The 12340-nt window shown below is 31.9% G+C and overlaps 1 protein-coding gene and 1 long non-coding RNA gene across 2 annotated transcripts in view; one reads left to right on the forward strand and one right to left on the reverse strand.

Annotated features, from left to right (window-relative positions):
* Positions 1-12340, reverse strand: part of heca (hdc homolog, cell cycle regulator) — a 288388-nt gene that overhangs the window by 162737 nt on the left and 113311 nt on the right. The window lies entirely within an intron of this gene.
* LOC141450989 (uncharacterized) overlaps positions 5181-12340 on the forward strand; it is a 126153-nt gene continuing 118993 nt past the window's right edge. Inside the window, exon 1 of the long non-coding RNA XR_012456478.1 lies at positions 5181-5488. This is a non-coding gene — a long non-coding RNA (uncharacterized lncRNA). The remainder of the gene's footprint in view (positions 5489-12340) is intronic.

A 12340-nucleotide genomic window follows, 5' to 3' on the forward strand; every position in this document is an offset into this window, starting at 1 on the left:
CATTGGCAATAATCTTTCTTCCTTTTTGATTAATGAATCAAACGTTGGTATAAAGCAAAAACAGTTGTTTTTCTTTAAGACCGCATCTCGATATTCACCAAAAATCATTGGCAATAATCTTTCTTCCTTTTTGATTAATGAATCAAACGTTGGTATAAAGCAAAAACAGTTGTTTTTCTTTAAGACCGCATCTCGATATTCACCAAAAATCATTGGCAATAATCTTTCTTCCTTTTTGATTAATGAATCAAACGTTGGTATAAAGCAAAAACAGTTGTTTTTCTTTAAGACCGCAACTCGATATTCACCAAAAATCATTGGCAATAATCTTTCTTCCTTTTTTGATTAATGAATCAAACGTTGGTATAAAGCAAAAACAGTTGTTTTTCTTTAAGGCCGCATCTCGATATTCACCAAAAATCATTGGCAATAATCTTTCTTCCTTTTTGATTAATGAATCAAACGTTGGTATAAAGCAAAAACAGTTGTTTTTCTTTAAGACCGCATCTCGATATTCACCAAAAATCATTGGCAATAATCTTTCTTCCTTTTTGATTAATGAATCAAACGTTGGTATAAAGCAAAAACAGTTGTTTTTATTTAAGACCGCAACTCGATATTCACCAAAAATCATTGGCAATAATCTTTCTTCCTTTTTTGATTAATGAATCAGTCACTAAAAACAATGAACAATACTGTTTAAAAGTTTCGGAAAGTTATTAAATTATGTTCTTATTTGTATTCCTTAAAAAAAGAAGTTAAGACTTTTTGGCCCTGTGTGTATAAAATTATACATGGTAGGGTAAATATCATATGAATGAGTCCACGTACTAATTGTTTTCTGCGTAGTAGTATTAAAAATTTTATAAAAATAATAATAATAAACGACTAAAATCCAGTTAGAATTAATACAGAAGTGAGTTTATACATACGTACGCACATGTGTGTTGTTAAATTGGGCGTAACTTTGCAAAGTCTGTATAACGTCAGTATGTTAGTAAGTGAAGAAGTTTAACCGCTCACACCAGTACACATATACTTGGCTAATGTAGGCCAGTGAGGAGTGAGTTTCTTGTTTGTGTTTACTGTGTAAAGTTTGTATGTGTATATGTGCGTTTTATTACACTGGGTCTCAAGGTCTTCAAAACTGGAGACTAAAGAAAAACAACAAAAAGAAAAAGAAGAAAAAACCGCTGCAATGTTCTAGTGTTTGTACTCCCCTCCACCGAGCAGTATGTTTAGGTAGTTCTGAGCAGTGTTCGTGTATTGTACAATAAACTACACCTTCCTTAAGGCTTGCTGTCTGTGTGCCAGTCTTCATGCAACGCGTCATAAAAGGAAATAAAACAACTACTATACCCTTCTTCCTCCTATCTTCCACTCACCAAAAAACACCAACCACCACTACATTAATACTTCTTTCAAAAAAAAAGAACAACCTTTTCTTGTGCGCCTCCCTTCAGGTGATCCCACAAAACCGGTTTCTAAATCTGACCCTAACAACTAAACAACACCAACCAGTATATTCATATTCTACAAATTATAAACATATACTCGTACTTCCTTTTAATTTCTCAAGTTTCTTAATAATTTTCTCCTCAATGCTTTCTCTTACTCTACTCTAGTAAGAGAAATTATTGGCAGATCTCTTATTTAACTCTTTGCGGCTAGGTGGGTTAAAAACTGTCTCACCTTTTGCTTAGCTTTTGCTGCAAGGTGGGATATATTTTAACCCACCTCGAAAAGTTGAAGTTATTCATACATACAGCTTAATATGTTATTTAAAGTTTTTCATTCAGTTGGCAGTGCTATGCACCAATGGTAAATGCGAAAATAAGTGAAATACAGTAAAAGCTCTTTATTCGCGGGGTATATGTTCCATAAATATGCCGCGAATACAGAAACCGTGAATACGGAATGGTAATTTATATGGGATTATAGGGGATACGTTCCTAGCTGACAAAATAAAAAAAAACTAATATATAAAAAAATCAATTTAATTGAAGTTTTTGAACATTTTTATTAATTATCTTAAGGCTTAGGCAATGGTTTGAAGAATTTTGTAATTTTCTCTTGCTTGGCAGTTTTTATAAGCTTTTGTTTGCAGTCAAAGTTTGAACTTGCCACTACAACTACCATCAGGTTCTTTAAAACGAGCGTAGATACTTTGCCTTCTCCCGGACCATTGGACCACTCAGGGGCACCCTTTTTTGGTTGCGGTCTTCGATCCATAATGACAACGCCACTTCCATTTTTTCTATTGCTGGATCACGAACAATTGCTTTCATTCTGTGCGTTTACATTCTCAAAATCACCGATCGCGGCGAAGGCAGCTTATGTCAAAGTCCTGGGCGATATCATTTAACAACATACTTTAGGCAAAGTTGTAATAAGATCTATTTTACTTTTTTTATTAGTCCATTTGACGGCATTTACAAAGGATATTGGGTTGGATACCTATTGGAATCCTTTTATTATCATAGTGTACTTCCGGGAATATCCGCGAATATAGGAATTGGGTCGCATTTTTTTTAATCCGCGAATAGTGAAAACGCGAATGAAGGAAGCGCGAATAAGGAGCTTTTACTGTAATTTTTATATTTATTATAAACATGACCGATAGTAAAAAATGGTGGCACCGCATACTGTTCTATTATTTGGATGCAGTTGTTAATTCATTATTGTTTATAAAAAATTGGGTCAAAACATGGAACTTGAAACATTTCAAGGAACAGTGCGCTGAAGGACAGTGCTGTACTGTTTGCAAAGTTCCGCTTTGTTTTGGTAAACAGTTGTGTTTGAATGACCATCATATAAAGCATTAGTTGCATAGTGGTATTATACAATACCAGCGTCCCACACTAAAAAAGGTCTATTGAAATGGTATTAATTTTTTCTTATCTTTTTTCCGTATTTTGAGAGGGATGATTACATATGGAAAATAATGGAAATGAATGTTTATTTCCATTTTTTTATAATAAAAGAAATTCTGTGCAACTAGGGCTTTTATCTTCTTTAAAATCGGGTGCCTCAAAGAGTTAGAGTAAACAAGCCCTATACTCTTCAATATCTACTCAATGGACAGACCTAAACCTTAGTATAACGCTACTTACGACACAATGACTCGTTAACAAAAGATGACAACACAGATATTACCAAAACCATCACCGCCTTACAGACATCAGCTAATCTTACAACGAATCATATCAAAAAATAAAAATTAAAAAAAAAAAACCCTAAGTAGGTTACGAAATGAAGACATAAGATAAACAACCGAAAAATCTCAAAGAATCAAAAAAGATCAACGAGTGTGCTAGCTCGTCCTCGTAACTCTGAACGTCGATACATCAACACAAAACAGCAACAATCATAACCCAACTGAAACAGTTATAGCCACTTATTAACTCAAAAAATAACGTACAAGACACTAATGAAAGACATACCACTGTCAAAATTGGATTATAGCTAGTAAACGGCTGACCACTGACCAAACAACTAGAGACATCACAAAAAATAATTCACTGAACGTCTCTCTTCGTTCACCATAAACACACGAATTCATGAAATGGATTTCGTAATGTATTAAATGAAATACAGAAGTCTTCTTACAATATACTTGCATTTTTACAACCAATACACTTGAAAATATAATTTGGTAACATGGTTAGCAGTGATTAACATGAATGACTGTTGTTATAGTAGTTACTTCTTCTAGCAACCTTTAAGTTGATAAACTAGATAAAATTACTCGACTAGTTATGACTTCAATAAATCAAAAAGGTTTAGAAATCAATTCCAAAAACAACATGGAAAAACAAGGAATGCTAATATTTAACTTATAGTCTATTAAAATGACACAATTTTTGAAAAAAAAAACGCTAATTTAAAATTTATGGTCGAATAAAATAAAAAAAATTAATGAATACAAAAAAGTTTAGATATCAAGCAAAAACAATTTGGGGAAAAGCATTAATGTTAATTTTAAACCTACAGTCGACTAAAGAGAAGATATTACAAAATACATTAAAAAGACTTAAAAATCAATCACAGAAACAACACGGGGAAACAAAGAAAGCTAAGTTTGAACTTATAGTCCATTAAAATGAAAAATCAAATAATACATAAATTATAACTTAGAAAACCATTTGGCGAAAAAATAACGCTAATTTAGAATTTATAGTTGATTAAATAGAAAGTATTAAATAAATAATACATGTAATTAATCCAAAAAAGGTACTTGGTGAAGCCATGAATTCTAATTTTAAACTTATAATAAATTAACTTATTAAATAGAAAGTATCAGAGACACATCAAAAAGGTTTAAAAATTAATTCCAAAAAACCACTTAGGGAAACAAAATGGTAAAATTGAACTAGTATTAGGCTATAAAGATAAGTTTAAAGAATACATTAAAAAGGTTTAGATATCATAAAATAATTGTAAGTCAAAAAATGCTAATTTTAAACTTTGTCTTTTGAAAAGAAACTATTAGAAGGTACTTCAAAAAGGTTTAAAAATCATCTCCAAAAAACAATTACGGAAACAAAGAACGCTAATTTTAAAATAATAGTTAAATAAATACAAAGGATTTAATAATATTAAGAAGGTTTAGAAATCAATTTAAATACTTTTTGTAATATTCAAAATTAAAGAAATTACCAACACTGAACATGGTCTAGATATAGTAATAATAGTTTGAAAGAATGTATTAAATATAACATGCTATTTTCATGCAAGAAAATAAAAATATGATTGAAATTTAAATAAGGTGATTGAATAAGAGTCTTACCTTGTTTAAAAATATAAAAGTCCATCAGCACATCAATTGATCACCAGTCCAATAGCACTTGACACAAGTTAAAATAATGCACAACACTATTTGAACTTAAACCTTATATCATGCACTAAGTACAACTTAAACAACAAATTATAAAATATAACTTCACTTTACCACGCAATAATATTCACTTAAAAAATCACGTTATTAAAGAGACACTACTAACGAGTTAAAGATGACCGCCGGTAACTGGCCAGATAGATCAGCTGGTAAGGTAAGCTAAGCACAGTGGCCAGGTATTTTTTCTATTTATTTTCATTTATAATTTACTAAATAAAATATAATTAGTGACTTTTTTTTACACAAAATTTTAGGCTGTAAGAAAACTAAAGAGACCAGGTTTTTCTGAATGAATGAAAATTAATTTAAAAATACAGCTGGTCAACCTGCTTAGATAACCTTAATTTACCTGCTGGTCTTCCTAGCCAGTTACCGGCGGTCATCTTTAACTCGCTAGTGGTCTTTATTAACGTAATTTTTCAAGTGAATATTAGTGTGTTATATTTTATAAATTGTGTTTAAGTTATTCTTAGTGCGTGGAATAAAGTTTAAGAGCAAAAAGTGTTGTGAATTATTTTAACTTGTGACAAGTGCTATGGATGAACTGGTGAGCTATTGATGCAATGATGGATTTTTTTATTTTTAAACAAGGTAAGACTTTTATTCAATCACTTAATTTAAATTTCAATAATATTTTTATATTATTGCATGAAAATAGCATATCATTTAATTATTACTCACTTAAACCGACGATTTTTAGAAAATAAAAATAAATAAATAAAATAAACAAAATCATTGTATATATAAGGTAAAATACATACACGGAAAAATATAGAATTGGGTATCACTTCGTTTAGATTTCCACTTGTTTTGTCTGAGCAATCTATTTTTAAGGCCAAAGCTAAAATGAACATAATGGTTAGTCTTATTTTGGAAAATGTAAGTTAAAATAAACCGGAAAAATACTGAATAGGGTTCCAGTTCGCCTAGATTTCTACTTGTATTGTCTAAGTAATCTAGTTTTAAGGCCAAAGCTAAAACAAACTTAAAGGATAGCTATCTTTTTAAAAATTTAAGATAAAATAAAACGGAAAAATACCAAATTGGGTACCACTTCGTTTTGATTTCTATTTGTTTTGTCTCTGTTATGTGGTTTTAAGCGTAAAGCTAAAATGAACATGTAGAATTTGAGACCCTCAAAAGCCATTTCTACATTAAATTTTGAATCGGATGACACTTCGTTCATGAAAACCCATTCACGCGTTGATGATTTGAATGATTGCAATTGCTCTCCTTAGTGGGTGTAATAAAAAGATAGCACTTTCATGTTAAGAAAAGAAGTTCCAACCCCTTCATCCTGCCATGATCAAAATTGGGGGCAATGATTTACTGAGTTATTAGTAATAATAGTTACAGCTGTTTTTTTACTCTATTCACAGTATGTTCAGTTACTAGCTTAACTTGATGTTATTCATAAATGCTTTGACCTGAACCCAAATTGGTGAGATGGTATTTAGTTAGGTAATAACTGTTAACAGATAAATTTGTCTAACCGTAATTATTTAAATTAATGCATAAATATCCAATTCTTGGAGTTACAAGTGATTGTCGACAGGAGCACTTTGTGTCGGTCACATTTCTCTTAACGTTTGCAAATTTTTTCTTTGTCTCCTAAGCCTTCCTATGTGAATTTCCACTTCTCGAACATGACGGAAGTAGTCGGTTGGTAAAAGTACCTCTATGAATATTTTCTGAAAATGCCGTTTTTCCACCCAATTTTCGACAACTTTTGTAAAGTAATTTGGGAATTTCATCTTTTTATTGTAGAATAAGAAAAAAAAAAAAAATTGTCAAAGTTTGGTGTTTTACTTTGTTACACTTTTTCGTGCACTTTTTGACAATCAACCCTTATACAACTGTCCTATCAGACCGTTTGAATTAATAAGAATCAATTTTGAGATTGGCATTTTCTATATTTGAAAAATTGCCACTTTTCCGAATAGAATTTACAGTATTTTAATATTTTTTCGCAAACGGATCCAACGATTTTATTTACATATTTTTTATATTTATTATTGATTTGATTATTTAGTGATTTACAAAAACTCAAATCTATTAAGTATAATAGGAAACATTTTTACCCAAAATTAATTTGAGGGATTTTCTACGAGTGAGTGTTTTGCAGAACAGGTTGGTTGGAATGACCTAAGTTAACCGTAGTCCAATTCGTTGCTGGGTAATCTTTTCATTGAAAAAAATAGATTAGATCCCATCTGGAAAGATTGGGGAAGGATCTGTAGCCATGCAGTGGTTTTGTACCAACATTTGTATTTCCTTAGAGTAGGGATGGCGAACCTTTTTGAGACGTGGGTCAAATTTTGTTCATTTTTATTTTTAGTACTAGCTCTTGGGTCACTAATGCCCACTTGCACAAGAGTTAAGTTTAAAAATTTTAAACTGAATATTTTCAAAACTAAACATCTTTAAAATTCAGTTGGCTTAACTGGGTAAAACGGGACGAAACAAGTGCTATGGATGTATCTTTTTACAAACATAACTGAACAAAACCTTACAAAAGTGTGTTTTATCTGAAGAAAAATCTAAATATGGTTATTTGCTTTGAGTTGTCTATTTTTTTGAACAAACAAAATATGAGTAAAATTATACATTTTATTTGATATTTAGTGAACACTTTTGCTTTATTTCAAATACTACAGAAGCATTTGTCGTCATTTGCGTTTTAGAACCGTAATGATCCAACTAAAGGTTATAGATAGCATTTAAATTGCTTTTTTGTCAAAGCGTGATTGAAAAAAATACAGATAGAATATAAATTATCCACACAATTAGAAAATCTAAATCAACCCGCGTAAACAAACAAATGGTTGCCTAGCAATTGTGGGTCACTGAAAAAGCTTGCGCGGGTCAGTGTCTGAATGTATACTCCTCTTGGAGCATTCAAAAACAAAACTGTTATTCGTCAATTGGGGGGAAATTTTGAAAATCCGGATAGTTACGTTATATCTGTCTGCAGGCTCTTCTCTCTTCCTAGAATATCACTCAAGATGCTCTCTTTTTGATTTTGGGGAGCAATCCTTAAGAACAACTAGTAAACGTTAGGTAAGGATTGGGCCAGCACGATTGGGTAGTTTACAGAATGTAACAGAATCAAATTGTTGTTTCATCAGTCGAGGGGATTGATGCAGTGTCTAGCCTGGTACTGACAGTTCAAAACGACACGCTTATTTCGGAACAGTAAAGTCTGTCAACTCGCAGGATTTTTTTTTTTTGCGATAAACTCGGAATTGAATTGCGATACTCGTAATTTTTAAAATACACTCTTAATTTTCTGTAAAGGTCGAAACATTTTTTTTTTGGGGCGAGCCCCGAAATCTTCCTTAAATCACGGCTCTTATTAAGTAAAAGCATTTTAAGTGTATTCTAAAAGGGGAAAAAAATGAAAGCTAAAAAATCTTTTGAAACTTTCAATAAGACAAAAAAACCGCCATCATGAATACGTCACCTTACTCAATTCCACCCTCATTTAACGCTCTTATCCTCTTTTTGCTTTTATTTGTGCTTTAAAAAGTAATGCTTTAAAAAATAAAACTCCTTAGAAAGAGAAGGCGTTCGTTAGTAAGTTCTCAATGCCCTGTTTTTTTCACACACTGCCGACTTTATTTTTTATAAATATTATTTTGGTCTTAATTAGGAATCAGAGAAGCTTCCCATCCGGCCTGCTTCCTTTATTATCTTTTACGAGGGCCAACAACACTAAATAAAGCTTAATTATTGTTTATAATTCTTAAGCTGTTTTCTTTTCAACAGCAATGGAGATTATTATATTTTTTTTTAACTTAACAGCTCGTTTCAGATCTTAAGTCCTTGTCCTAAATTCTAATCTTTGACCCCAACAGATGTTCATAGTGCGAGCGTTAAATATATACAGATGGCTTTTGCTAATTTTTTTACATTTATGTTACGTTATATAAATTAAATTAGAATGAATATTCATCTTTTCTTTTTTGGACCTGTAAATTAGAATATTTAGAATGTGAAGTTCCTAAATTATTTACGTTTCACAAATTAAAAGTGGTTATTTCTTTCACATTGGAGTTTTTAAAATGTCCTTGATGGAAGAATTATGTGGACACGAATATGCTGTAGTTTAGCCAGCGAATACATGAATTTCGGCACACATTCGAGAACAAGAAGTATATATTTACCAAAAATCTTTTAGGGCAGTTTGAACTAAAATAGATAAATTCTCTTGAAACTGACTTTTTCATTCCGAATGTAGAAGAGGCGAGGGTTGGATAGAATGTTCAATTACCTCACGTATCCGGTGGCCATTTTAAGAGAATCAGCTGGTCCCAAAGGATTGGTATTAATGTCCACTTAGACGAGGTTTCTGTCAATTAAGTAGGAAAAAAACTTGTTAGAAGTTACCTCTGTCAAGATTGTCAAGCGGATTAATGCAGAAAACCTAAGGACTTCTAGAGAGCAAATAATTCTTCAAAGAAAGCAGAATAGAAACAGTATTTGTGTACAAAGAATCATGCCATTGAATTATCCATACATATTAACATGGGCCTGGCAGATGATAGCCTTTGTAGGTTCTGCCAGGAAGAAGAGGAAACGGCACTGCACGTGTTGTGTCAGTGTGAGGGGCTTGTCCTGGCTGAGGATGTTACTTCTCGGGGAGGAAAAAAAACCAAGGCCTGGTGAGCTTTACCCAGGAGTCACTCTCCAGAATTAAGAGTCTGATTGATTAAACGGACGAGTCTGGAGGGAGAGCTCTAAAGTCGGAGAGCCACAATAATTCCAAAGGGGTTGCAGTGGCGTAGGCCTTGAGGCCGCCCTAATTTAATCTATTCTATTGTATTCATACATATTAACTAAGTAATTGTCTGGAAATGCAGGAAGAAAGCAACAAAGTTCCCCGCCAATTTTTTTAAAAAATATTTACGCAAATGGGGGTTTTCAGCGGGAAAAGTCCTAGTCTTTATCAAAAAATAAGGTCGCTACCTCTAAGCTATTATTTTCGGAATTTGGTTTCCTCTAAAAATGCATAAATTAACTTTTGCCAAAATGTAAAAATTTGCCCAATTGATGAATTATGATGAATATTGCCATTTCTTTCGTTTAAATGATGGTTATTTACAGTAACTATCTTACGATCGTTGCTAACCACGTCAAATTTCTAAGTTAAGATCTCGCTGATCAGTGGACGGGTCCACATACCAGGTGTTGTTATGTTTGATCAGTATTGTTGTCACAGGTGTGCGCATCTTGTTGTCTAGTTAATGAAGTAAAGTTTGGTTGAGAAATTTTCTTTGTAATTCCATTAACCTGTGAGCCAGCCAGTTTGTCTGTTAAAATGCTGCACCTTTTTTGTTGAGTCCTTGTTGATTTGAGTAATTTTTTTCATTCTTTACTTCTTGCATTCTCTTTTATGGCAATTATTCCGTAGATATTAAAAGTTGAGTATTACTGCAACCGAAAAAGTAGTTTTTAGTAAATTGTAAGAGTTTCAATGAGTTTACAATTTATATCCCATAAAGGACACTCTCACTAGCGACCACCTCTATTTACGGACAGTTTTTGGATTTCCCCGTTTTACCCCTATACACTTTCTGTATAAAAGAACCTCCGTCTAACGGTCACTCTACATAGCGACCGCGGACATTGATTTTGGGGAACGGATTTTATGTTTCACCTCCCACCAACGACCACCTTATTCTTAAAAGTTCGTTTGACGTGATGATAAAAATAATTATCGTTTTTGTTTTTTTCTGGTTTTTCCTAAAGTTTCCTATATAAGCTCCCTACATCTTGTACCATTTTAATCATTTTTCAATATTACTTTGGACGAACAATATTTTTTTTTTTTCGATATGTCTCTCAAAAGAAAGTGGTTTAACTCTAGAAGAGAAAATGTGTTGAAAGATTTTGCAAAAACCGAATCGAGCCTTCGTCAATTTGCCGAAAGGTTTGTTTTCTAATAATAGATGATAGTATGATGATAATTTTACCATAAATTATTATTGTTATGAATAAATGTGATGATTATTATAAAAATTGTTATAAAAATTAGTAAATGAGTCAATAATATGTAGTTTTTTGATAAATTTTTTTGGATAATTAAGAAAAATTTGATGCATATCGTATAGCTAAATAATTATGCAATTATGTACGTTTTCAAATCTATTAATAATAGACAATTTTTAAATAGATGTTTGGAAAAAACCCATATATTTTCATTATGAAACTTGCCTACACTCCTTCTAACGACCACCTCCAAACAGCGGCCACTTTGCTTTCCCCCGCCAGTGACCGTTATTGAGAGGTTCGTCTGTATCTCAAAAAAGTCAAAATTGCAGAAAGCCAAAATTTCATTCATTGATTGGGGAAATTCACCAAAAAATAAGAAGAATATTATACAGAAAAATGAAAAATATATCTTTAAAAGTAAAAACCACTTACAGAAAGGCATTCATTTCTGCTTACAAATTACTAATGTAAATTAAAGGGTTAACGTGACAATGTAGATAAATTCCAACTTTATCATACTATCAAATTAATTACGTTACTATTTGAAAATAAATTACCTGAAATATCAATTAACTAATGTGAAAATTATCTCGACAAATGATTTCCAAAAGTGGGAATAAATTTACTTTATTTAATAAAAGTTATTTATTTAATTCTATAATTAATTTCAGAGTTAGAAGATAATAAATTTCCTAGTTATAAATAAAAATTGGTGTAGATAAGAGGTTAGACTTAATTACCATTCAGTTGTAAATATCTAATCAGTAAATCTAAAATTTTGTGTCTAACTAATAAAAATTTGAAAAGAAGTTAGACAACAATAAAGTTGGGTATCAAATTTAATAAATAAAATGAAGCACTGTTTTAGCGGAAGTTTTAGTCATAGATTTACAAAGGTTGCCTTCCGGTTTGTAAAAAAAAGAAAGACAGAGAAAAAAAAAAAATTGATCACACTATTAAGGTATCTTTCAGGATGTGCAAGAAACCGGAGGCAAGTGGTGAATTTATTTGTAATTTATACAGGAAGTCCATGCGAATAGCTTTACTAAGGCGCAATTGACAGCCCATAAAAAAAAGCTATATTGCACATTTATAAGTATCCGAAGAGTTTTATGATTTAAAGTGCCACAGAACGGATATTCTGGATTTGTTTCTTGTTTACAAAGTAGAAGTAGGGATATTGCCTTGAGATGGATTTGGCTCTTAAATGTGGATTTTGTAAGTAGGAGATCTCTAGTTCGAATCCCGGGTGTAACTACTTTTTAGAGGAGAAAGTGGTAATTTGGGACGGGGTTGGAATTTGGGGCACCCCTGTTTTTGTGAAACCAGTAGTGCTATCTGTTAGTTTTTGGTGCCTTACTACTCTTTGGGGTAGGCTTTGTCTGCTGCAGAAGGCAGCGCGTCAATCGAGTGGTAGCTTTGTCCAAGAGAGAGGACCGTGTTGATTTT

The sequence above is a fragment of the Rhodnius prolixus genome, unplaced genomic scaffold, assembly GCF_049639745.1.
Source record: "Rhodnius prolixus isolate KJV_2025 unplaced genomic scaffold, Rpr scaffold_8, whole genome shotgun sequence".
In the NCBI taxonomy this organism is placed as follows: domain Eukaryota; kingdom Metazoa; phylum Arthropoda; class Insecta; order Hemiptera; family Reduviidae; genus Rhodnius; species Rhodnius prolixus.